General features: G+C 40.1%; 1 long non-coding RNA gene across 3 annotated transcripts in view; it reads right to left on the bottom strand.

Moving 5' to 3' along the window:
- The window catches only part of LOC146438102 (uncharacterized), a 234,159-nt gene extending 213,644 nt beyond the window's left edge, over positions 1-20,515 (bottom strand). For all 3 annotated transcript variants that reach the window (XR_014852020.1, XR_014852021.1, XR_014852019.1), the window contains exon 1: positions 20,382-20,515. This is a non-coding gene — a long non-coding RNA (uncharacterized LOC146438102). The remainder of the gene's footprint in view (positions 1-20,381) is intronic.
- Positions 20,516-27,963: the final 7,448 nt, after the last annotated feature.

The raw sequence follows: 27,963 nt of genomic DNA, 5'->3' as shown, positions 1-27,963 counted from the left end.
TTGTATTGAAATTCAATAGGAAACTGGTCACTAAATCTTATTTCAAAAATCCTAGTGTCAACTAATTATTTGTAAAGAGTGCCTCTTCAGAAACATTTATTTCTCTAAATAGATATTCCCAATATGTATGATCCTTGCCTAAACAAATTTGTGTTCCCTTCAGCACAAACGTATTTTTACACCAATATTTATAGATTGCACCACTGTGATTCATTAAAATAAAGTCCATTTTCTGTGCACACAAATGATTTAAAGAATATTAAAATTAATTCTAACTTCCTTGTTGGTTATGGAAGGCATACTCTTATTGATATCTTTATTTTGCAAAAATGCTCCGAGAGATGTATTGGCAAATAATATTGCTCTTGCAGATCTCACTGCTTCAGAAACATGACTTCTCTGAGGAAACACTAGATCTTGTAACAGAAATATCTTTAAATCTTTTAGATAGCCAGTCCACAGGGAAAGGTTTAAGAAAGGATCAAAGCTTGTCCTTTCAGCTTGAATTATTCCATTACAGCTGAATGTGACATAATTACAAAAGATGTTGGATGTGGAATCTCATCAGGATTATCTGACACTCATCTTTGTTGAAAAAGTCTCCCCAGCTGTTGCTCTGATAGCACAAATGTGACAGGAGTGCAGAACACAAAAGTAGTTGCGAGTGACTGCTGCTTTGGGGCTGGTTTAGGCTCTGTGCAGTACACTGTGGCTTTTCAGCCACCCTAAATATTGAGGCTGTTTAGGACTGACTTGCAGGTGAGAGGGAATACCAAGTATGCTATTGAATTTCTAAATAAGAATATTCGTTTGAAGCAGCCCATAGACCAATATGGACTCTAGGTTTTGTAGCTGACAGACACAAGCAATTAATCTTCTTTCTTATGCAAGGTCAACATAACTCAGCAAGTAGCTACTCATTGCCTTTTTTCCTCCCCTTTAAAAAGCTTGTTATATTGTCTGAGCTTGTTTTCAATGAGATCAGAGCACAGTGCTGCTTAAAACAAGTAAGATAAAGCACTTTGTCTTTACAATCTATATTTCTCTCTGCAGTTGATGCATTCTAAACCAGTATATACAACCTCAAATAGGAAGGAGCACATTTCTTACAGTGCTACTATATTTGTGTGTATGTATATTTTTTTTATTTTTACTCTGTGGAAGAAGCTCAGTTGTAAACTATAACATCAAACATCAGATCTTGAATAATTATCCATTCCAGAGGATTTGGTAGCCGCAAAAATACTTTTCTTTCCTTCCTTGTCATGGATTACATTTCCTTCATACATTATTAATGAAGTTAAACTACTAGTAACATGCCAAATGTGCTGCATAGGAGATTTGTGCCTAATCCAGCACAAAACAGGCCCAGTCACATAATGATAGAAAAAAAAGAACAAATGTCAACAGTTTCACACTGGGACTAGATTAAGCGGACCATACTTACTGATTCCTTACACAGGGATTATCTCACTTTTAGTGCTATGAGAAGACAAGCCACACTTCTCCTATATTATTAACACAGAACTGCACCTCAAAAAGAAACACCAGAGTCCCCAAACCTGTTTACAGAAAGACACAGAAATTGTCGTGTATTAAACATCACAAACTCTTCTGGATGACAGATGTAAAAACAAGATATTAATAGTAATACATATCAAAAATATCCTCTTGCAGATTTAGATCTAGTCCAACTTTCAGTGAAATTTTTGCCCAACGCTAAAGAGGATATTACTTACAATTAGACTCCAACTGAATCCCAATTAAATTAAAATAGCTGGTGTCTATGGTCTTTCCCTTCTTACTATGGAAAACTTTATTTGGCTTAGGATCCAGATGCCGACAGCTAACATGTATTAGCCTGACAAGTAAAGTGCTCACTGAAGGCAACAAAACTCTAACTCTTAAGCATTTACAGGAACAGGCATTTGGCACAAAACTGGCTGACAACTAAGAAATAATAATGTCCAAACAGAACTAGAATTTGTGGGGTTTAATCTCCTATCTACAACATGTAGTCACTAAACTCCCTAGGGCACAGGCAGATGTTTACTGAGATAACATAGGTATGGTTTTACAAGATGAAGAATATTGCTTTAAGATGCTTACTGCTGTATCAGGAACACTGAAGCCATGACACAGACTGCAGAGCCAGTGTCAAACTTGCTTTGTCATTTCAGATTTGTTAAAAATGTTCAAGGAGTAGCTGTCCCAGCAGACTGGGCGATATCAGGTGTCATCTGTCTACACCACTCTTCACTTTATGCTGGATCAGGTATCGTCTGTGCTACTGCAGCTGGCATTGGGCTGGTAGCAACAGCACAGCTTGTGCTGCGCCTGGCTCAACACAGCACAACTGAGCATACACACTGATCCAGCCCTAATTAGTATTAGCAGAAATCTGGCAGGAAGGATTGTTAAGTCACAGACTAAATCTGCAGCTCCAAGTTGCTCTTTTACAGGTAAATAGGATTTAAACAGTTCTGTCTTCCAACTTTAGCCCTGTCCAGTTAGAGCTACCTAACCTCTGGAAGTTAGCTTTGCTAAAAGTCAAAACGTTACATGCACGCTGTGCACATGTTTGACAACACAGGACACTTCAGAAACCTAGACAGGAGCCTACAAATAGCTCAGTGACAGCACAAGGGAAGGTTATTCCCAACGAAGCTGTGCTTTAAGCCAGTTTCAACAGCACTTATGGATAGACATCCTGTAATTGACCTGCCATCCAGTCTGTTCGAGGTCCCACAAAATGCACTGGAATATATGGAGCAAATAATTAAAATGAAATGAGAATTTATTCCACACATTGTACATTCATTCTGAGCACTTTTTTCCACAAGTGGGGGAAATCCAGTAAGCAAAAAGAAACTAGAAGGTTATCTGGTATATGCTCCAAAACATTAGTAAGTCCAAATAATTATATAGTCACTAGCACATAAAAACTAATTTGCTCACTAAAAGCCTAGGCTTATACTCCCTTACCGAGAGCATGAATCATTGCAGTCGTGAGAACCCATGCTCTTAGTTTCTTAGGGCTTTTCTCTAAAACCCATGAAGAAAACAGAATTTTGCGTCCACCAGACAATCTTCATGCATTTCTTCTGCATGCACGCACAACCCTGTGGCAGGAACAGAGTGGGAAATGCTGAAGGCAGAAGAGGAAGAAAATAACTAAAGTATATGTTCAGGAGAGATGACTGGGATGCATTGATCTCTTTTTTTATAAAGAAATAATCCACTGACTGCTAGAAAGTGCAGCAGACACTATCTCCATGGAGCCCCTCCACTCCATACCAGGCTTAACATTTGTTCCTCTCATAGCACTCTAGACCGTGTAACTCTGTGGAGCTGTTCTGATGGAGCTTTCTGCAAATACCCCGTGAAATGCAGTTTCTCACTGCAGAAGGGGGCCCATGAGGAAAATGCTAGTCAGCATCAAATTCTTTCCACAGTCTATGGACATTTATTAATCCAGCCCTCTTCCTCCCTAGTCCAAGGCCTCGGATTTCCCTAAGCTCTCTCTGGACCCCACAGGCAGCAAGAAATTATGTTTCTGAAGAGACTGAACATCATAGCATAAAGGTTTACTGCTTTGCAAATCTCACTGCACTTCATGGCTCCATAGTGCTGCCTAAAGAGGACACTGAAAAATAAAATTTAAGTCCAGGTTCATGTGACTTTTCTAACACACTTTCAGTTACTAAGATATTTATTTTTGATCCCATGAAATGTGTCAAATATGAACTGTTGGGCTTCAAAGCAGTATAACACCACGAATTGCACACTCAGCTTCAGTAAATACTAATTCATAATTGCAGCCTACGCATTACCCAGTTTCAAAGTAGTTACCAAGTCAGAAGACAGTCATTAGGTTTCATTCAATGAAAAGAGCACATCCCAAATGAGGTGTCTTTAAAGAAAAGAAACAGGACAACTTGCACTGACAACATTTATCCTTTGTACTATGCAAAGCTCTCCTGATTCATCACCTATTCATCTGCTGCAGCCACATTACTGCCCTACATCTGTTTGTGTCTTAAATCACAGCCCTACTGCAAACTCTCACCAATAATGTGCCCTTGGCAAAGTACAAGTCCCATTCCAAACTGGTCTACTGGAAGGAGATTTAGGACATACTGAAGGATTAGTGTATAAAAATTCCATAATTATTTTTCTATCTTAATTACTCCTACCCTAATTATAATTATTTCTTTTAATCTGTTACATTTAACATTTCATTTGTTTTAGGCACTTCAGATCAGAAAGGTCCAATAGCAGTCCATTTTTTCAATGCAGAGAGAGGCAGTTTCTAGTATTATTCAATTCTGGAGAGAAACAGCTGAAGTTCAGAACACTAGCCTTTTCCACACCTTTTTTGAACCCTGGCTTTCTTCCACATATACTTAGGCCTGCCCCAGGCATCACGCAAAAAATCTCATAAGCACACACCTGCCAGTCATCAAGAGCATGTCAATCACTAGGAGCAGCAAAGGAAGAAATTTACGAGTAAAACAATTTTTATCTGCTAATAAGGAAAACAAACTAGATGGCTACTTACTGGAACACATGGGCCAAGGTTGCTAACTGAACAACATCATCTAAGCTTTGGAGGCTGGTAGACTTTCACTACCATTCAGTTTTTAGGCCTTTAATCATTGCTTTTGGCACACATACACGAGGTTTTTGACAACTCAGACACTTTTAAAAATACATACATATATATATATATATATATATACATACACAGACACATGTGTATGTGTGTGTGTGTGTGTGTGTACCTAGTGATATGCAAAGATATTTTGCCAAGAAGAATAGGGAACATATCATCCATAGTACTTAATATTAGCAGCCCATAAGGGGTTTCTGAAGATACAGCCTGTACTTTTATGTCACAGAGTTACAATGCCTTGACCCAAGATCTTTCCTAAAGAATTCTCTCACTGTGCCATGTACTTGAATCATTCTCTGCTTAAATTACTCCAGAAGAGAGAACACTCATTTTAACTAGTTCACCCCATACTCCCGAAGCTACAAACAGAGGCAATCTCCACATTTTCCCTAAACACAATAAGCAATACCACAAGTGCAAGTAGACTAAAACAAGGCAAAAGCTCTTTCCTTGAAAGACTGCTAAGAGTTCCATGATAGACAGGAAGAGCCCCATGAGTCTTGCGGGAGAATAGGTTTCACTTGTGCTCCAGGTAACATTTCCATATCATAAAAGCCAGAAGCCTTGCAAAATTGGAGACGTGTAACAAAAGAACATCTACTTGTTGATGTGTGGTTTATGCTATACACAGTAAAATAAGTGAAGCCAATGAATGTTTTACAAGGGTGATGTTAGTATTCTGTAAAGGATATTTCTCCATTAGAAAACCCTGATGCTTAAAATGGATTCAGAGGGACTAATAAATTGGTCCAGTAGGTGTTAATCAATAATATAAATGAATAACCAATGAAAAACTGCCAGTAGTATGCCAAAGGGGAAATCATCCAAGAATGAAATCAGTGCAATAATATAAGTGCATTGTATCCTTCAACAAATACATGTAAAGCATACTAGATAGAGACCAATTCCCAGTACAAAACCATGTGTTCCTTTAGACTCTCTCAAAATATCTAATTTTATAAGGAATTTTTATGGGATAGATTTTTTTTTTAATTGTAAGCACTGATATGTTGAATTCAAAGATGCACATATGCTGTGCTTGTGCGCTGGATATTTTGTTTAAATTTTGGAGGGTTTTTTCCCCCAGTAGGTTTAATTATTCTTGCAGACAGCTTTTTGCCAGAGCTCTGAACCCTAGAGGAAAATCCCTGGAGATTTACATGAAAAAAGCTGGCGTTCCCTCTTATTTGCCTATTGAACACACGCACAGTGACAGATTGTTTGGATGGGCAAAGCCTATCCTGTTTTAACATCTGAAACATCTGTCCAAGATCCTCAGACAGTCTGCATGCATTTACAAAGCTCTGACTTTGGTCAGGTTTATAATACTCGTTCTACAGCGCTTACAGCAGTGCCCACATCTTCTGCAAGAGCTGAACTTGCCTATTTTTGCTACTCAAAATTCCCTCTCAGACATAAACCACTAACCTCCTAAGTTGACTTGGCTGTCTGTTTTAAGACTTTTGGCAAAAACCCACAGAACACCTGGCACAAATTTTTATATTTAAAATTGATCCAGACACAAAATCTATATATTAAATGCACAAAGTTATTTGAATTACTTCCTTTGGTGACAGAGGAAGGTGAACTACATCTTTCATTTTCCAGCAGGGACAAATGAACTAACACCTTCTCGGATTATTTTTGTCCTTTGTATTAAACCTTTCCCTCCCCACCACCAAACAACCACCGACTCTTCTGACCAATCACATCTCCACATTCTCTCATCCAACAATACTAAAGGAATGGCTACCATAAAGCTGGTAGCAGGAATTTTGATTCACAATTGGCAATACTGATGGCTGAATATTTGGATTATTATCAAAAGACAGGTCAAAAGTGCCTAAGATATCCAGAAAAATTTTACATCTTATAAGGGATGCGGATCTCAATATCTGAAAATTTTATCATCCGTGAAGCCTCAGTGGCTACTTTTTGCTGACTCTGGGACAATAAAATCCACACTCAGTAAACTTGATCTTCTAAAGCCTCACACAGCAGTGTTATAGCATGAGTTTTCAAAATTCTTGCTTGTCTTGGAAAGTGCTGAGAAGCAGCTTGTCAGAAAAGGGGCTGCTGGTACACAAAGCCTTAAAGGCAGCCTCATGTCCAAGGCTGCTAACCTTCTCATGAGGGACAAATACCCTTCAGAGCAGCACTGCAATTTTACAAGTACTGATATGCAATGCTAATCTCAGCACCACAAAACCATATCACCACTCTACTCAGGCAATGTTCAAACCTCAGATGATCTTTCTCAGAGAAGTTATGCCTTTACTGTTCATTCAGAAACTGGCATCACCTCTCTGTACTGCGGATCTGAATGTTTCTCTGCCTTATATTAACACTTTTCTTTTTAAATCCTATATTCTTTTAGATCAGTTAGGCGTGATAGATTACCTAAAAATCAGGAAGCAAAAAATAAAAGACAAAACATTAGAAACCAATGAATACCTTATGCATCTAAATACCTTATGCATCTGAACTAGATATACCAAGGAGTTGATGTAAACTCCCCTCACCCTAATGTGTCACCCTCTTTTATATTGTTTCCCACTCAACCCCAGCACATCAATATATAGCAAAATCCCTACTGAAGAGAGCTTGGCCTCAAGTCTAAGCTGTCTTTTTATTGTGCCTCCTCAGAGGAGAAAAGTTGAAGCAGCAGCAGTTTTATATCATCTTCACATTTTCTCTTCTTTATCCCTGAGCTAGTCCCATGCACAATAGATCACACCTAGCTTCATATGGACTCAGAGTGCTCTTCAGGCAGCCAGGAGTTCCTAGCACATTGAAATGTTACGTCCTATTCACTTTTGCTCAGGAAAGGATGCTTACACTGAACAGGAAAACAGAAACCTTTTCAGGCAGCAGAAGTGCCATCCTGGTGACCTTCTGTCAACAGAGGAGATTTTCAGCCGTGGGTTAAACCAACATTACAGCTACTTCACACTACCAGGTAGTTGAGCTGGAGACCTGTCTGCCCATCTTTTCTACAGTCTAGAATAAGTAAATAAATAGGAGGCCTTTGACAGGCAGCACAAACAGAGTATGTATTGTCAGTAACGCCATGTAAATCTAGCAACAGATATGATATGCTGACAGATAAAATAATGTGTGCCAGCAGGAGCACAAGTGTGCCTAGCCCTCCCTCCCACAGGTATCCAGCAAGCTTTTCATACTCAGATCTGCAGTGACTGGACACATATGGCAGGTGCAAAAGGTTTTAAGATTGCTCCCACATGCCTGCTGCTCACAGTGGTTTGCTGGCTTTATTTCAGGCTTTTAGGAGACTCTGTAAGCCCTTCTAGGCTTGGAATTGGTAGCTGTCAGACTCCTCACAAGGTGATGTTCATTAGAGTTGATACTAAAAGAACATCAGCACCCCATATTTTTAAAATTCTGTTCTTTCCCCATCTTTGGATTTAAGAATTTAAAGCACATATTTTTGCAAATATTGGTTATTATGGCTTCAAAACAAAACATACTATAACACACTCACAGGATTCTTGAATTGTTGGATAAAATTCTCCAAGTCAATAAGAGACATTAACTTATCACATAGGCTTAAAAAAAGGTACTATATTTAATACTCTCCTCCAATTCAATGTTAGGGATGGTTTAAACAACCAGAGAGGGAAAAAAAAAAAGCTAGAACATCCTATTCTGTATACCCCTGCCAGACTAATACCTATCAATCTCCTACTAAACTTGCACATGATATCCACATATGCACACTATTTCTAACGCAGCTTTGGTAGTTTTCAATAAAATCCCTGCACATTCAAGAAATTGAACATATAATTTCAACTCATTCTTAAACAAATAGGCATTGATTATTTTCTTCAGATATTAGATTCAGATTTTTTTTAATTTTGGAGGTAAAAATTAACATTTCAGTTGAACTGACATTCTTAGCTATTCATATGACATTATGAAACAAAGCCCAGTAGCGGTGGCTTTTTTTAATATGTTATACAAATGTTCACTGCAAAATTTCTGTTCCTACCAGGAAAAGTGTGCACAGTCTTGCTCCAGCTCCTTTTTAGCAAATCTTTTATTCCACTTCAAATTAATTTGTTCAACCACATACTATATCTCAAAAAACCTGCAGTAGTAAATTTGATTAGTGTCAATTCTGACCTTACATAAAACTTTGAGGACTTCAGGGGTTTCTATTCAGAAATGTTTTCAGACTTTGTAAAAAATATATCATAATGTTATGGTTTGCAGAATGATTTCCTGAACTTATGTAGAAATGCCTAAACAAGTGAGAAGAAATCATCAGTTTGTATCCTTCAGGAAATGAAAGAATTCACAGTTAGAATAAAGCAGTCTCACCAGCAGCTCCAGGACAGCTGGTCTATAGCACCTCCATTACTCATCATTTGAGCCTATAACAGATAAATAACAGACCATGAACTCAAACATCTGGCAATTCAACACATACCTTTCTTGGGATCCCCTTATAAATATGATTCACATTCTGGGTTTTAAGCAAAGTTAGACAGAACATTAACAACACCACCACCCTTCCATTTTCACTAATTAACATGACTTCATAAAGTTGATAAATTAAGCACATCTATTATTTGAGATATCCTCCATACTTACTATATGTGAATCCATGTGCCTCTCAGTATAGATATTATTCTGAAGTGACCAACCACATGTATATTCTTCAAAAAGCACTCACATATCTAACTGCAATTGTGATTGTGCTTCTGTCACCTTTGCAAGCCTTTCCCATCATTTTTATCTGACACTTGCTATTCAGGTTTCAACTTCACCTGATCTGCAGTTTTCCCCAGATAATGGGAAAAAAATGGAAACCCTCAAAAAAATGGAAAAAAAAAAGCATGGGAAAGCAGGTGTGAAACAATTCATCAGCTGAACAGTCAACACAGATTATTTACATCTGAAGCTTATTAAACAGGTAAAGTCATCATGGATAAGGAACTCAGGATTTGAACACACTGATCTCCTAGCTCTGCCATAGAGACCTGCACCAGGGTCATAACCAAAACAAAAAATCATGCCCATTATCTGCAAAAGTCCAGCAATAAAGCTACTCCTACCTCTCTGCCTACAAGAGGCTTGGCAGATCCTATACGAGGCAAGACAACAACATTCTCCAGGGCCTTTTGAGCACATTCTGAGAGCAGCAAAGTTCCACACACCATGTGATGCAAGGGTTTCCAGCACCACAGCACCACCTGAGCAGAGCACTGGACCCACACTGGTGGGGTCCAGCACCTTGTTGACACAAAGAAGCTGCTTCCAGCCTCAGCTCAGTTGGTTCTTGCTCAAGCAGACCACACTACTTAGCACATCACAGGTACATACCAAAGCTGCAGCCTTCCAGACATGGTGGAGGAGACACCACAGCCATGGTGAGGCCACAAGCTGGTCATGCATGCCAAAACCCAGTCCTCTCTCAAACTGCAAGTATGCTTCTATGCAAGAACGTGAGAAGGTGATCCACACTCTCTGTTTAAATCACTTTGTGTGGGAATGGGTTGCATTTGTGGCTTTGCAGGGAAAACTTTGTCATCATCTTCAGAATGACCAAGATTTTATCCAAAATCTTCACAAATGGACTTTCCTGATCAGGAAGAGAGCATGGAGATATGAATGATACCTGACAAAAAATGATAGAAATAGGGAACAACTTTTAGAAAGTGAACAACATTATCTCCCCTGATGCTAGTAAATTATTTTAGAGCAAGATGGTCATGATTTATTGGACAGTTGAAAAGTTTACCTATTTACAAGACCTGAGCAGACAAACTCCTAAACTGTGCATGTCAGAAATAACTAAATATGCAGCTTTTTGCCTTTAAATAAATGGGGGTTTTGAGTGAACTCAGTACAGTAAGTATTACAAGATCAATAATATTTTTATTTATAAAAAGGAAGAAAAAATTAACCAGGGAGTTTTTAGATGCTGGGAGTTTTATATTCAGTGTAGAGAAACCATTACATCACCTATTAAGAGCAACAATTTCTTCCCTCCTATCTACTCACATACCTCCCACAGAAAGGTAAGTAACTCCTTCAGCCACTGCTTATTTGCTTTGCTGGGAGAAGCAGCAATATAATCAACTCTCCTTACAATTTCTACCTAATTTGGTAAGTGATTAATCACCAACAAGAATGATGGCAATGCCTACCTCTTCCGTGGATTATGTTATCACTACAATAATTTACTCTGGTAAATTCATGTGTGGTTCAACTCACACTTCACTGAAATATTCAACTAATGAGAGCTTTCCCCTTGATATTCCTTGCTGTAAGAGCAGCCTTTCCAGATCACAGGAAATCTCTGCAGCCACTGTTTAACTCTACAATAACCTTAATGATTTAGGTTTTTAAACCACCTACATCATCCCAAATTCCATAGCAATAACTAAAGAGAAGTGAAAATTAATTGCAATTCAGACAAGTATTGATCACCTTTATCTCTCCCCCTTCCAAGTCCCCCAGAGCACACACACATTGAACTGAACTTTGCACAGAAAAGTAAGGTTCGTGCAATGACACTTGTTAATTAAAGTCTGTAGTAAGAGCATCTGTCTAAAACTAAATCCAGAACATCCCAGCACAGCCAGAAACATTTGAATCTATATTTAGTGTACAGTCTGTGTCACACTGTGGTGGTACAACCACAACCATCCCACCTAGGTCACACTGTGGCTACCCAAGACAGATTCATGACACTCCTTGAAGATGCAGTCCAATGAGATTATTTAGCTGAATCAGTCACATTACTGAGTTCATGCTCAGAGGTCTATGGCAGGTAACAAGTTCTCCATTCTCTGTCATTTACAGCAACCTAAGGGAAGCATTTCAATATCTTTTCTGCAAAAGACATTGTCCACATCATAGAGAAAATAGATTATCCTTCAGAAACAGGAGGTCTAGTACTGCTTGAAGTCAAATTTGAAAAGAAAAAACCTTTTACTGCTCTACATGACAGAACTTCAGTCACTACAAGACATCCAAGCAACATAGAATTGACCCCTAAAAGCCAGCATGACATTCTGACAGTGATGCATTGCTGTTCCTTATGTCAAGGGAGTGCACATCAACAGCTGGCTGATGCAGGAATTGGACACACATCCTTTTGCTGGAATACAACCTCCTTACAGACCTTGCCTTCATTCCAGCCTGTGAGGAGAATTTCTTCCACTGCACCCAAACATATTGCGAGTGTTTTGCCTGTTTAATGAAACAGCAACTCTTCATTTGTTTCCTCCCAGAGTGCAAGATGCAGCCCCAGGGAATCTTCCTTGCACATCAAGCATTCATAGATAAAAATGTAATTTAAGGCCACTACTTAAATAATAAGCAAATCTACAAGACTCTCTGTTAATAGACATGCTTTTTAAAAAGCTGACCTAACCTTATGGGACACTTTCCACTTCAAATATGCAGAATCAAGATTCCATGTAGAATTTTTTCATAAATTTAGTTTGATATGTTTAAAATACACAGTTTATGACAGCTCTATTATGAGAATGAAAAAAGCACTTAAAAGTGTTGTTGAATATTGGAATGTAAATCTCAGAGGTCCTTATCGTACAAAGTAAGTCTTTTTGTGTGCATAAAATACAGTTCAAGTTTAAGTATTTCCTAGAAAAGAGATGACAAATCCAGGTGTAATCTTTAGACAAAGTTATTTCAGATGCCTAATGCCTATAAAATTATAGCTATGCCTGGTCCTAAATTTGTTGACCTTTCAACATATCCATCATAAAAACAGTTTTCAAGCTCTTATAACTCAATAAAAAAAATTAGATTCAGGATGCATCTTGACATAAGAATGTTCAGACCAGAATATACAAGCAAGTGCCCAGAAGAGTGCATTTTCCTCTGGACATAGGGTCCAGGCTCTCTCCCTAAAAAGATGCTATTTGCATTTACAAAATTCATGTTCATATCATTCACATACATGGAGTCAGTTTCAAGAGAATAACAAGCAACCTGCATTTCTACCTACCTGCCCTAGTCTGCACTAGGCAACTGAAGAACAAAAGCCCTTGCTTCCTACAGTAAAGTGAAAGTCATGTAGAAAATCAAAGAGTATTTTAACATGTTTAAAAGAGTAAAAATATAAATGAGCTCTTAAAAAAAAACCAAACTACAAAAATACCCCAAAAGCCTGCTTCTAAAAGACATTTTCCTGATATGTAATACTACTTAAAAGTTAAAATAAGAACCACTTAGCTACTGTACTAAATTCCCCAAATTACTATTTTTTAAACTTGATATAGAAAAGAATAAGAGGAGAGGCCACCCTGATGAGGCTTTCCTGCTGGTCTTGGGCAAAGGAATAAGGTAAATTGAGAAGCCGGATCTGATCCTAAAAAACTCTTTTCAACAACATGAGACTCTGGCCAGAGCAAAGGGAGAGGCTGGCTGGTTATTTTAGCCAATGCACATGTGCTACTGCCTGCAGCTCACAGCTGCTGAATTAGGCAGTGGGAGCAAAAAGACACACAGGCAGGCATCTTTAAGCAGAAAAAGATATAAGCAGCAACGTTTGGACTCATATTTCAAATGCACCAGTGTCTAGCAGTTCTCCAATCCAGCATCACAGCAACAAGCACCATTTTGCTTTCATTGTGCCCAACCACAAATTAAACAACGGAGAAGTGTTTGCCCACTCCACAGTATGGCACCCTAGGAGACTGCCAACTAGATTAGGATTAGGGTTTCCCTGGCTCTGAAAGTCTAGGAGGAAGAGAAGCAGCTGCAGCTGAGAACATGGGTACCCAAAAAACCAGTCATCCCCATTCCTGCTCTCTTGTGTTTTAAGCATAATTAAAAGCCACCTTCCAGAGGTTAGACCCATGTCAGAGAGGAGGCTAACCCTTCCCACATCCCACCATTCAGGGTTTACAACATAGCTGAAGAGACAAAATGCATGCAAGTGTGACCAAAAATATCCAGAAAGAAAAGAAATAGCAGGGATAATTACAAAAACCCACAAGTAATCTGACTATAGGAACAACTCAAGAAACAAGCAAATCTTATTAAAATCAGCAGGAGACTGGGAGAAGGGAGAGCTCAGCTCAACTATTTGGTGGTGTTTAATTTTTGCCAGTTTCAAGTGCCCTTCACAAACATCTATCCTTCCTTTTCCAACAGCCCATTTCTATTATTTTTGTGGGTTCTGAATAGGAGCAGGGGGTCTGCCAAGAAGATTCCTGCTCATTGCTACGTGCCAAATGCAAGTCATAAACCAAATTATCTTTTTCCACTGTTTCTGGATCTGCATTCTAAACAGCAACACTCCCCCCCAGCTAATGCACACATACCTCAACCCTCACCTCAACAACAATTACATATGACATGAGTTTTCTTTCCTTCAGTCTCTGCCAGGAGGCTTCCATGACCTGAGATGTACTTGGGACATTGCCAGGTGGCTAGTCTCCTACCCTTTTATTTGTAGCTAGCAAAGGTATTTTAATAGAATGTACAGACTCTTTACTATTCACAGTTGGCATTTAGATCGCTGCCTTGATGAGCTATGTATCAACAGCCAGGCACCGACTCAAAGAGCTCCAACCCTTTTTCAGAAATTAGCATGGTGTCACAGAAGGAAAAAGAAAAAAATGAGAATCTCTATTTGAAATGGCAGCTCTAAATCTGGCTGTTTAGAACCAGATGCAAATGCAAATCAAAACAGCTACTGAACTGCTTACAGTTAAGTCAAGTGATGACACAGCCCCAGGTTTTGCTATGGTGTGTTTTTTGCAGGGTTTTTTGAGGGCTTTGTTTGGGAAGTTTTTTTGGGGGGGTGGGGTATAAGTTAATTTTTAGTAATATCATCAAAATGCCTCTTTTGCAATTGAGAAAAGGTTAAAAACTAGTGGGCAGTCAAGATTCCTTTCATTTCAGTAGATAGCTGCCCAAGTTCTGCTTTCCCTCTTCCTCTCCCAGGTCCTTTTCATCATCACACTATTGTGCTGTATCAGTTAACATAAATAATGCCACAGCAGCTAAGACTCCAGTAATTTATCATATATCTCACTAATGAGAAAATTAAGATAAGCTAACATATTTTGCTAACAACAAAATTAAGATAACATCTCTGTTGTTTTATGCACTTAAATGCACATTTTAAATTCAAAAGCTTATACCACTGATGTGCAAGTATACTGTACCAGATCCACATGCCTACAGGACCTGTGCTATTTGTGTAGTGCATCTAGTCAAGCATAAAGAAAAGTTTATATGCCTGAAAGTTTGTCTTTTTTATCCTCCCCATCCAAGCTCAGATACCTGACTGGCAGGAAAGGTACATTTGTTTGGGAGAGACAACATACCACCACCATACATTAAAAAATATAACAAGCAGCTCCTTGCTTCTTTATACTTTTCTTTAACAGCTGCAATTTTTTTAGGATGTAAGGTTCCTTCTCTAATGGAAAAATGCCTTTCTGTTGCAAAAGCAACCATCTGTAGATTTCTACATTTCTTGAAGTATCCTCTACACCTTCCCCATTAACAGACCAAAATTATTCAATACCCAATTTACAAGTCTCTTTTTTTTTTTTTTTCAGACAAGCATGGATACTTCACTTCCACACTGTAGCAGCTGAATAAAACACAGGAGCATACAGAATCTATAGAGTCTTATATTCTGTGAATCTTCAGAAATATAAGTAAAGTCATGATGGGCCATGATCTAAGACCACAGAACCTGAATATGGATTTATCCTTTGTGTGATTAAATACATCAGCCCTTATAAAAGCAGTATTTTGAAAATACAAGGAAATGAGATCAAAGAAAACATGGAAGCACACAAAAAATATTAGTAAGTCACAAAGTAAAGGGCATGGGGTTCAAATAGAATAAACACCAGCAACAAACTAACCACAGAAACATGGTAACCTTAGAGCTCTTGGAGGAATCATTGCATCACCTTCATGTTCAAATCCAAGCTTGAACACAAACACACACATCCCCAAAGACAACCTAGGAAAGGCTCTGTACAAACTATTCGGGTTCACTCCACTTTGAGGAACAAAATAACTGCTGTTACTCTGAAACTGTTAATGCTTTATGCAAAAATAAAAAAAAAACCTGTTCTTCTGTTGCACAGGACTATGAACTACTTGTCTTCAAGTTTCAAAACATGAAAGTCTGAAGAAAGAACTAGCCTTAAAAATCACCATGGACAAAGATGTTCAGGACAGAACACATGTGACGGCCTCACTGATCAAGTGCCTCAAGATGGTCTGTGAGAGGAAGCACAGAAGTCCAAATATCAAGATTATCCAAAGCTCTCAATTCCATGCTTTGCAAACTACAAACCATAAGGTTTTTGTTGTAAATACTTAAGACATTCTTTCAGCATATTTTCACTTGAGACACTGCCTGCATTCACAACCAATTCCACCAATACAGTTTGTGTGGGTTTTTGTCAAAAGATGTCAGTCATTTTCTGGTTAAATCTGCTCTATCCATAGCATTTCAAACATTTACTATTCATTTGCTTCTGAGTGTACACACAGTGTGCATATGTGTATATATATACTTCCATGTTTTTGTGTTGTACCTGGTGTCTGATAGGAATATTGTACTCAGAAACAAGGATTTACATCACAGTGCCTACTAAAACTAAAACTGTTGAACTGGTTTTTACATAACATTTAGATAGCATATAATAAAGTCAAGCACTCAGTTTTACATGAAAGTCCAAAGGAAAAATTTTAAGAACTCAAATTTAAGGGATCTGTTTATGTTCTAAAGAAGCTTTAGGAAGATAAGTAAACCATTATGATCAGCAAAATGGGAGCATTCCTGGAAACTTTCATCTTTATCCAAAAGCAACAGTTCGGTAGAAGGTGTTTTTAATACAGTCAGTCCACATTCCCCTAACACGTTAAGATACATATACACACGTGTACAGAACACCAAAGATGAAACTATTCAGGACCAAATGCAATGATATCAAGAGGTTAAACTCTGTAGTTAGGCCAAATTCCATTTTTATTTGTAGTATATTCAGACTATGAGAACAAATCAAAATTCAAACCCAAAAACATTTTTCAAGTAAAGCCACAATTTTTTTTTTAAATAGTCCCAGTATTCTTGGCTGCAGAATCTCTCCTGGTGAGAAGACAGACTAAAGGCAAACCAGAAAAGTCAATTATAAATATGTCTGCTATGATACCGTATTAAAGGGGCTGCTCTCTTTTGTTGGGAATTACGTAGAGTAGCATGCATCCTCATTTTACTTTTGGCTTGAGTGCCTCCAACTAGCCTGCATTGCAAACCCCTTTTTTCATTCAGCAATCTTAACACATTTTAAGCAGATGTATTGTCAAATGTATTACACGCCAATCTGTTTATCATTAAAATGAAAAATCAATATGTCCAATTCAAGCGTAAACAGGAGTTGAATGTTCAAGCTGTCATTGAAGATGACATATAATAATTGAATATGATTTGTACTTGGCAAATCATTGTTTCCTGAAAAGGACAACAGACAGTAGCAAGAAACTTTTCACAGCAAGTCAGGATGGTGCCATTTATAGCCAGGGAATTAATTTTATGAATGTAGAAAGATACCTATGCAGCCAAAAGAAGTAATGAGAAAACAATCACTGTTAAATTTAATCTTTATGTATGTTTAGCTGATGAGAGAAAATGTAGCTTTATGTTACTGGGCTGAGTCCAAATTTTTATTCAAAACAGGAGTACTGAAAATAAGAACTTTGAAAAATACTACGAGGTTTCAGTTCTGGACCATTAATTTTTCAGTCAAATCAAACTATCATTTAATTGAATCCTGATGCTAAAACTTGGATTCTACATGAAAAAATTGAAACTAAAGCACATGGAATAATTTTTTATGTTGAGCTAGTGAGCCCAATATGTCCAGAAAAAAAAAAAAGTAGACAAACCTAAAATAACATTAGTCTACTTTCTGTGATGACACACAACTAATAACAAAAGGAAACTCAACTTTGTCCTGGCCAAGAAACTAAGTCATTAACTACCATTTCTTTCTAGCAGATGCCTAATTTTAAAACACACTTGTAAAATGACAGAAAATACTCAGCAAAAATACAATATCCATTGGTATGTTACTTGGGACACCCCTCCTCAAAAAAAAACCCAAAAAAAAAAAAAAGGAAAACACAACAACCTTTCACAGGCAACTAGCAATTTTAGGAATCATCTTTGAGCTTGCACAAAAAAAGCTTGCCTCTCAGGAGGAGTAGAACAATTTCTGAACAAAGAAAACTATCTCTAAAGCAGTGTCCAATCAAATATTTAAATGCTGTGGAGATGGGGCAAGGGGCCATTCACTGTCACACTTTTAATTTGATACCAAGAGAGAATTTCACTTCAGAAAAGGAAACAGGAGTTCTTCCTCTGGTTTTGGATTTCAATTTACAGAAACCTCCAGATCTGGCCTCTTTGGGGGGGCATAAATTAACATTTTGCTCCTTCTTAAATCTCATAATTCTCATCCTCTTCTACGACTGAGTCACTAGTTAGCACCAGCTGTGTAACGAAAGAAAAAAGTCCCTCCATGTTATTCAGCTAACCAGCTGTGAACTTTTTCAGACAGACAAGGACATGCTGAAAGTATATAGCAGGCTTCAGCTGGGTAGCTGAAAGTATCCTGGTTCTGCTGAACAGTTGACAGCTTCCATTTGCACGTGAACCAAAGCATCTCAGTCTTAAAATAGCCTTGGTGCACCAGAAACCATCTAAGATTTCAAACAACGATAGAGAAGTCAATATGCTGCTAGGTCATAAACATTACCAGAAACCCAAAATCCCATTAATTCCTCCTGATAGCAATCCTATAAACAAGGACACAAGGTAAGTGGGTGTGGGAGAGGAGGGGTGAAGAAGAGGGGGGGAGAAATCAGTGTTCTAATTACAGTTAAATCATTTGTGTTCTTTACCAGTCCCAGGGTTCACAGCTGCAGATTATCAAAACATGTGATATTTCTAATTTGCAGATAGGACAAAACATTAGACTCTTACTTCAACACTTTCCCATGTAATGATCAGCTAGGATAAATTAAAAGTAGCATTGTTATCATAATTAGATGATCAGGAAGAGTAAGTTTCATAACCCTTTCACTCCACAGTACCTTTATTTCATTGACACTAATAAGAATGCCAAGCATTTAGCTCATCTAGAGATTGTACCAGATATATCAGAAATTAAGCACCTGAGCACTAATTTTGGTATTAATTCTGACACTTCTAAACCTACTCTTATTATTATATTTCCCTCCCTCCCCTCAGGTCAGACTTTTTACAAAACTGAAGAGTACCTTCTAACATCTACATTACAGGTAAATTTAACAAACCCTCAAAAATGCAACAGCCTCCTGATACCCAACTGGTATTCCAGCCTACACACACACAAAAAATATTTTCAAACAGTGTATGTTGAATTAGTACAACCAGTTTCTTTTATTCAGCAAGAACACACAGACATGCTTTAATATCAAAAAAACATTTTTACATACTTGAAACAAAAGCTACTGTATAATATGACAGCTCAATGATGTAGAAATCCAAGGTTTGCTAATAATCTTTTAAATACTAACCCACTAATATGAAGTTACCTAATACATTAAAATTCAGCTTTACTTTGTCAAAAAACACCATCTCTTGTGTTAATACTAAAACTGGGATGGTCTAACCTTTAATAAGGGGCCAGTGAAGAGTTTGACATATTAAAGATAGTAATAAAATAAGAAAGATGAAGCTAATTTTTCTGTTACTTGCTTATAAAAATAGGGCACAATTCTCTTGTGTATGCATTTACACACGTTTGATATATTGACATTATTAAGTCAGAAATGCAGCAAGATGAACACACACAGTAGAGTATCAAAGAAACCAATAATGAAGCCAGAAAGGAGGAGGAAAGAAAAGGAGACCTAATTTGCCTTCCTTTCGTAGGAGAAAAAAAAAAGACCCACAAGACCACCGAGTTCTACCAATGAGCAGAAACACTCCAAACACTCCCAGTCCCCAACTTCCCTTGCAAATCTTATGCCAGCTAAAGAGCTAAGGAAAGGATAACACAAAGCAGGAAACCAAACATCTCAGATATACAGAGGAATTACCGAATCTAGGACTAAAGGAATATGTGGGACTATAGAAGAGCAGAAGTTTTATGCTTAGTAGAAGTATTTGCTAATAAGACCAGTCCACAGGCTTTTATCAACCACATCAGCCCCAGTTAAAATCCTCTTGACCGCAGGTCAGCCTAGTCCACTCCTTAAGCATGTGTGTACTTCCTAACTCCCATTCTGTCATATTAGCCAGTCAGAAACCAGTTAGCATTCCACCAGCAAGCATAGGCTGGTCCCCTCCAGTTTGTAAAATGCAATTTCTACAAGACATAAACTAACTTGACCACCCACACAATGAAGCCATCTGAGAAACAAAACATTTAGGCTAAAACATCACCTCTGTGGATTTAAGGTATTCACAGCATACTTTTTTGAACTGAGCTACTCAGCTTTAAAGACCTTTTCTGGATATGAACTCAAACCCCAGTTCTGCTCATTATCAGGACTTATTTAGAAGTCTGAGTAACTAAACATTACATCAGTGGAAGAGAAAAAATTTCCAGCAAACATCAAATCCATCAAAGGATCCAGGAGTATCAGATTTTTCTGGTAAATATATAGCCACATTTACACTAACCTTAAGGACAGTAAATGGCAGTGGTGTGGAAGGAAAGCAGTGCAGTTGCTGAAACCAACTCTTCCTCCGCAACTAATCGTCAGGACAGAGAAAAGATTCTCCGCATCTTCAGCTTTCCAAGACAATAAGCCCTCAAGCCCAGCAAAAGTAGTCCTCCTAGAGTTGGTATTTAAAGTGCCAACACCTGACTGGAGGTAACAGGTGTTAGCAGTTATGGAAATGGCACTGCTGATCACTACTCTGTGTGTTTTCCCCTTGCACTCTGGTTTTCCTGCAGTGCCTGTTGTAAGACCAATGTTTTTGGCTGCCTGTAACAATGCTAAATTTTAACTGGGAAGGCAGCACTTTTCGGTATTGAAGCAGCATTCTAGGAAAAAAGTCAGCCCTTAATAAGCCAGTAACTTGTTAAAAGAAGAAAAAGATAAAATCTTTTTTCTCTCTTAAAAATTTACATGTTAAAAAAAAGTCTCTTTTCATTAATATGTAGCTTGTGGGGCAAGGTAAGGTTCTGCACCAGGATGAGTTTTCTCTACCTCTAGGAAAATGCATAAGCCTGAATTCTAATCATTGTATAAACTGTATGTAAATATTTCCAGAATGGAATCCTGGAGTAAGTGTGCAAGACCAAAAATTTGGAAAGCTGGTGTAGAACAGAGAGACAATAGAAACAAGGAAAAAGTCTTTTAAAAGTGACTCCTCTGGCAAAGTGATGGAATAGGAAGATCACAATCATCTCTGCAGAACATCCTTCCGAGGACAAAAAAAACACCCTTCAGGAATGCCTAAATGATGTGAAGACGCCTTCCTTTTGTATTATCATATCATCTGCAAATACAGGATTACTTATTTCTTGTACCATAGTTCAGCAGGTGTGACAAACAGCCCAAAAGTGAAACGTGTTGTGTTTCATTGTGCTTCAGCAGATTAGGAAAACCCACAGACAGGTTTTCTAAAGAAACAGCCTGTCATTTGATACTGTCTGGGTACCCGCAGCCTCCACTCTGTGAACTGACACTGATCGGCCTTTCCAGGTACCAGGCAGGGACAGTTTGGCAGGCAGTGATTGCCCATCATGTCCCTTTCTGTGCAGGAACTACAAAAATCCTTACCTGCTTGTTCGCAGGAAAACTTCAGCCATAGCAGCAGCTGCAACTCCTGCTTAAGTATCTGGAAATCTTTTTCTCTCACCCCCCTGTCTGTGAAGTGCCAAGAAGGAGCCCAGCTGTTCAGCATTGCATTGCTGATTTCTTTGGAAAGGCCTAGAGAAGCAACAAGTGGGCTGCTTTCCTTTTCTGTGGGAGAAGAGGAACCTTTTTAACTGGGGGGAAATAAAACCAAGAAATTCAGCTCACACTGGTCTCTTGCCCTGTGTGAACTCAAGAGTCCTAAAATCTTCATTCTCACCGTATTTTGAGCCTTTCTCTCCCATCTTGCAGCTCTCAGAGCTGTAGAGGGAGTGTCTCTGCCTATCACTGCCTATACATGAGGCAAAGCCCATATTTCAGGCTTCTCATCTTTTTGCAGAGGAGTGCAGTCTGCTACTGAGCACACTCAGAAGAGATCTTATCATGCCTTTTAAAAAGATTTTTCTCCCAAACCAAGCAAAGGGGGAGTGGCCAGTGTCATCTATATTCTTGCCATGTTTTATAGCTCAAACATCAGATCGCTCATGCTGTAACGCAGTTTATAAAGTGTGTTTGGAGAGAATGAAAACAAAGCAAAAAATTTGGTGGGTTTTTTTTTTTTTTTTTACTGCTTGCAGATCAAAAGGCTTACATGCCATACTTTCACCACAAAGCAAATGTTTGTGCTAAGTAAACTCCCAACAATTGAGATTTATAATGAAAGCACTAACAGCAATTTTTGTTGACCTACAGCTCACTTATAATCACAGGTAAATTCAGTAGCTTTTAAAATCTGAGAAGACAGAAATAACTTCCTGGCTGTTTAAAATGCTGTGTTTTCTGAGCCTCCCTGCTTTAATTTGGGCTTTCCTTTCATGGCAAGGTAATTGGCACAAAATATTCGTGCCCCCTTGCGTTGCCAGTACTCTGAGGCAAAATGAAAAATCAGTTAAAGACAAATAGGCTGTGTGAAAATGTTTGGTCTCAGAAATCTGGAGGGAAAACAATAATCAAAATGTGCTATAGATGCTCAGTAGCAGGCAGAGACAGATAAATCAGCTGCAGAAAGATCTTCGGTCTCCAGCAGTCTACCAAATTTAAAGGGTCTCTTCGTTTTCTCCCTAAAGTTTACATGAGGAATGCATTCTTTCAAATAGCATGATGCTAAACAGAGAAAAGCAGCATGACTGTTATCCCCAGAAACAGTGGCATGAGTAAACCCTGCCAAAGATGTTAAAAGTCTGCAAAATAAAGCCAGCAGAGAGCAGACAGGAAAAAAGTGAGATGAGCAGGTGTTTAAAGAGTTCAGTCATGAGATCAATGGTTGTAGATACCATGAGCATGGTATCTACATGTGTTCCATGACGTTTCATGGAACATCCCTAGTTAGAATCGAAGGTGAAGGGATGACAGTGATGACCCAGCAGAATGGAGAACTGATTCATGTGGCATGCTATCCTCAGGAGAGTCTATCAAAACCATCAGCGAAAGCAGCTGGGAAGAAGATTGCCTCTCACTGCACCAAGCTGCCTCTGTGTTCAACGGTGGCAGAACCAGCGCACACACACTGCTCTCCTGACAAGCAAGATTCCTGAAAGCAGAGAAATGAAGGAGACAAACCTGCTGGCAGGCTCTGCTGTTCTGCTTTCTTCTCTACCGAAGTGATTTGAACACACTCCCAAAATGAAAATTTTCCCCAAAATTAGTACTAAGAACATTTTCCCTTTTCTCTTCAAGTCTGACCTCAAAGGTGAGTGTTTCTTCTACCTGGGGAGTTTTAAGACACTCCTACAGTGTACCTATAAACTTGTCTTTTAGCTTAGGTTTTGGACTCTGCGGGGTTTTTTAACCTTGCAATCTTTCCAACTCTATTCTTCATTTTATTATGCCCACATTCTGTTTCCAAACCCTTTTTGGTAACCTGTCCAAACATGCCTAAAAATATACGGCTTTATGTGATTGCCACAATGTCATCAAGAGCCGTTTTCCCTAACCTCCCACATCAAGCTAAGCATAAATTTGAAGAGCAGATCACATAATAAATTCCACAAGAACAAATATTTTTCTGAAAACATTCAACAGCTTATCTGATGGAGGATGTCAGAATAGCTCTATACAAAAGTAGGGAAAGGGAAAATAAAAATAAAGTAGAGATGCAGCCCTCAGCTGGTGAAGAAAATTTAGTATTACATTTCCAAGTGAAGTACTTTTCAAATGCAGTGTCTAATGAGGAGCCAGCACTTGGACACAGCGTATTACAGTGAGTAAGAGAGCTTGGCCACGCTCCCAGATGGAGAACGACCCACTGGGTGCCGCCACCTTTGCCCTTCCTCAAGTGATTTCCCCAAATGCCATTTAATACTTTAACCTTCCTAAAGCGTGGAGACTTTCCAAAGGCTGGGACACAGCCTGACCAGCCATTCTGACCACCCAGCAGCCACGCTGGGCTGGTGGCAGTGCTGCTGAGGGGCTGGCACCAGGGCAGCAAGTCTCTCCCGGTGGGTCAGGGGCACCGGGGCTGGAGCCTCCCCTCATGGGGACAGGCATTACCGGGCTGTCCCGATGAAACAGCTGGGCTGCTGTTAAGCTCTGTTTCCCTTGTTTTCAGCCAGCTCCTCAGGCACTGAAGCCTGTCTTGACTCTGGCCACATCCCACCACCTCATGCCATAGAGGAAAGTAGTGACAGGTGCCCTTTCCAACACAGGAGCTAAGCCTCCCTAGGCCAGGTGGGATTTTCCCCTCCTTCTCCCCACCCCACTGCCAGCAGGGTTGGGGGTTTGTGATACCCTGCACTCCTGGGTGGGTTTGTAGGTGTCCCAGCCCTGGGTGAGGAGGCACAGCAGTGGCTGCAGTGAGGCTGGTGTGCAGCTGCCCCTCAGGCAGCCATGAGGTGCCCAGAGCCTGTCACCACCAGCTCCAGCCGTCTCCAAAGGCCGTGTAGTGTAACAGCCCTGCCACCCACCAAAAACTGGCTGTTACATCCCAAAAACTCACATCAGAACTTCAAGCCACACACAAAACCATTTCCCAAACATTCTTACCAAAAAACCACCCAGCAGCCAGGATGGGAGATGAGCTCCAGGGGCCTCCATGGTGAGGGGGCACAAGTGCGGTGAGGGCCTGAGGGTGTGTGAGCCGCACCAGGGCAGGGATGGCCCAGAGAAGGCAGAAAGAGATAGAAAGGTGTAAGGAAGGTGTAAGCCTTCCTTTGCTGTAAGGAATGACGTGAGATCAGACAGAGGCAGATACTTTAAGCATGCATCTACCTTTTCAGCCACGTGTAGCTCAGCAAAGATACCAAAACCCAGCAACGGATTGACTGCACATCATTGCACTGAGTGGTCATGAAATCATGTGTGAGGGGAGAGCAAAGTCCAAGTAATGCACATTTACTTCACCTGCTTGAACAAGCTTCATCCCACTTGTGTTGTGCCCAAAGAAGGAAAGAGTACTGCTCTGTAAGAAAACTGCAATATACAGATAATTTGGGTCATTCTGGCACCATGTCCTCCCCTTCTCCTCCAGAAACACTCAAAGGCCACAGCCAGAGATCACACATTTTAAGTGGAGCATTTTGCAGCTTGAGAGATGGACTAGCAGCAGCAAAAGCAAGAGAGACACAGGAGAAGCAGTCACTTGATGAGCATGACAGAGACTCCCTGAAGAAGGTGAGCACAAACACTGCCAGCACTCATGACATGAGGGATGGGTCCCTGTGTGCTGCGACGGACAGGAGGTGTGACACCTTGCCTGCTTTTCAGATGGAAGTGGCAGGGAGACCATGACACCCCAACACTGGCAGCACTGTTGTACTGTAGTACCTGTTTTTTGAAAAATGTGACATCCCCTTCAGCCTACACCTGCAGCACTTACCAGAAGGTCTAATTTTACCAAGTATGGATGAAAATAAATTAAGCAGCTACACAGAGATCCTGGGTTTCTGTAAGCTTTGGAAAAGGTTTTCAAAGCAACATAGAGAGTCGTGTCAAAAAAAATCCAAGTGGCACCTCTTCTAGGGTTTTTCTACTAAACTCCCAAAACTTTAAAATTCAGATCTGGCTCCTATAAGATAACAAGGGGTGGTTTCATTCATTCCCCTTGCTACAACATGACACTGCTGAGAAAAAAGTTCAATGACAGTATTGCAAAGTGTCAGGCATGTAGGGAGAGCACAGATGTGTTAAGTACACTGAACTGGGCATAAGATGTGAGCAAGCTGTGAGCTGAAAAATTCTGTCACAAACGACTGAAGCCATGCAATGAGGCTTGAAAACAAATGCTAGGCTGTCTAATTTCTGCTAATGGGTGGTGCCATCCTAAGAACCAGAATTTTGAGGAACTGAGGCTCAACAAAGAGTGTAAGACAGGTATAATTACACAGTCCTGGTTCCCATAGCAGAGCAGCTGACCCATTGGAAATGGGAAAGGGATGGCAGACACAGAAAACAGGGACATCATCAGCCTCAGCTGATGGGCAGATGTGATCTGATGGGACTGGCATTTGCTTGGAAAGCACAATGCCCCTTCAGAGTTAACAAGGGTACAAAATGCTAAGCAACAGCCTGCTGGGCTTTCACAGCCTGGGTCCGACCACTGCTGTGAGGTGGACAGAATCAGAGATGCCAAAAGAGCTGCTAATCCCATCCCTCAGCTTCCTGATACTAAAATAAAGAGCAACCAAAAATGGGAGGGTTGGGGGGTTTTGTGTGGGTGTATGTGTGTGGGTGGGTGTGTGTATGTGAAAAAAAAACCAGAAAAATGGCTTATAAAGGATGGGGTTTTCTTTGTCCTGCAGAAACAGCAGTCAGAGTAGAAAGAAGGAATGTGCATATGTGTATACACCATGTGGGACAAAGGCAGTGTATTTCTCTTCAGCCAAGAGCATGCTGTCATCTGTCAGCATTGTACGCCTGTGTACAGGCAAACCAAACACTATTTGCCTCCCAGTGCCTTTGACAATATGTTTTTCGTGTTGATTTCCTCATTTGAATTTTCCTTTTTTGCTCCCCTGCTCAAACTGTATACATATAGTTTTGATGACACTCAAACAGCTGGCTGCAGACAAGTCGCAGGCTTACATGTCTGGCCGAGTGTAACACATGCATACACACACACACACACACACACACACACACACATACACGCACACACACCTCTTGTCCTGACCTCTCTCCCCTTCTCGTCTGAGATCTGCTGCATTTGAAGTGTTTTCTTTAGCAACTCCCTTCCCAGGCTTGCCTCCCTGGCTCACGGAGGGCTGCTACCCAAACCTTCTTTCAGTATGGGCAAAGGAAAGGGATTTTCGGGGGGTGCGCGCAGCCTTGACCGCCAGGAGGAAGCGCGGTTTCACAACTCTGGCCCCTCCGCGGCGCCCCGCGGCTGCTCCGCGCCCGCAGGCTCGCCGGATCGCTGCGCCGGTGGACGGAGAGCTCGGGCTTGCGGGGAGCAGAGGCTGGGGGGCGAGGGGATGGGGGTATCTGGATGCAGGGCTGCGGTTACAGCGGTGGGAGCAGGAGACAAGCAGAGTTTCTGAGTGGTTAAAAAAGTTCGGATAAGCAAACTCTGGTGCCGTCAAATATTGCCCCCCCTTCCCCCCTCCACTCTGCCCTCCCCCTTTCTCCCCCCCCTTCTTTTTTTCTTTTTATTTTTAAGGCAGTTGATGTGGTAATTAAGAATTTGGTGAGAGCCCGGTCAGGTCACCTCGTTTCTCAGATCAGAGCCCCATCAGAAATTCTTTCAAGTGTCCTTCTGCGTCGCCAAAGATGACAACAGCAAATCAATAAGTGCTTGAAATGAAAGGGGTTGCTGGCTAGCCCCCGAGGCAACAGATTTTCGCACCGCCGGTCGTTTTTTTTTCATTTTTTCTTTCTTTTATTTTTTTTCTTTTCTTTTCTTTTTTTTTTTTCTTTCCCTGAACTTCTCGCATTCCTTTGCGCTCCCTCTCTTAGGAAGAGCTACCTTTTTATCCCTAGTTTTATGACGAAGGTAAGTGCCCCGTTAGCATCTCTTCGGCGGGACGGGCCTCGCCGGCTCTGCTTGCGCTTCCGTGCTTCCAGCAGCCGCTCGCTGCCGGAAAAGTGCGAGCCGAGAGCGGCCCCGGCCGAGGGCATCCGCGCCCTCCGGGGAAGCGACGACGGCAGGCTCGGAGCACAGAGGCATATATTTGCTCTTCTTCTTCTTTTTACTTCATTATTTTACAAATAAATAAATAGAGAAGGAGAGAGAGAGAGAGAGAGAGAGAGAGAGAGTAGATAAATAATTTTTTTAAGAAATAATAGAAGAGGGGTAAGGGATCAAAGCAAAGGAAAATAAATACGGGAATGACTGCTTATATTACTCTGTGTTTGCTGCGGTTCGTACCGTCATCCCTACCCCTAATGTGCCCCGATTTAACAATCTTCCTAACGAACGACATCCTCGGGACGTTTTAATTAGGCAATTCATTAGTAAGTCAATA

This window comes from Lichenostomus cassidix, chromosome 4 (assembly GCF_008360975.1).
Source record: "Lichenostomus cassidix isolate B80296 chromosome 4, HeHo_3.0, whole genome shotgun sequence".
NCBI classification, from domain to species: Eukaryota; Metazoa; Chordata; class Aves; order Passeriformes; family Meliphagidae; genus Lichenostomus; species Lichenostomus cassidix.
The sequence above is the reverse complement of the archived record's forward strand: the minus strand, read 5'-3'. Positions and strand labels throughout refer to the sequence as shown.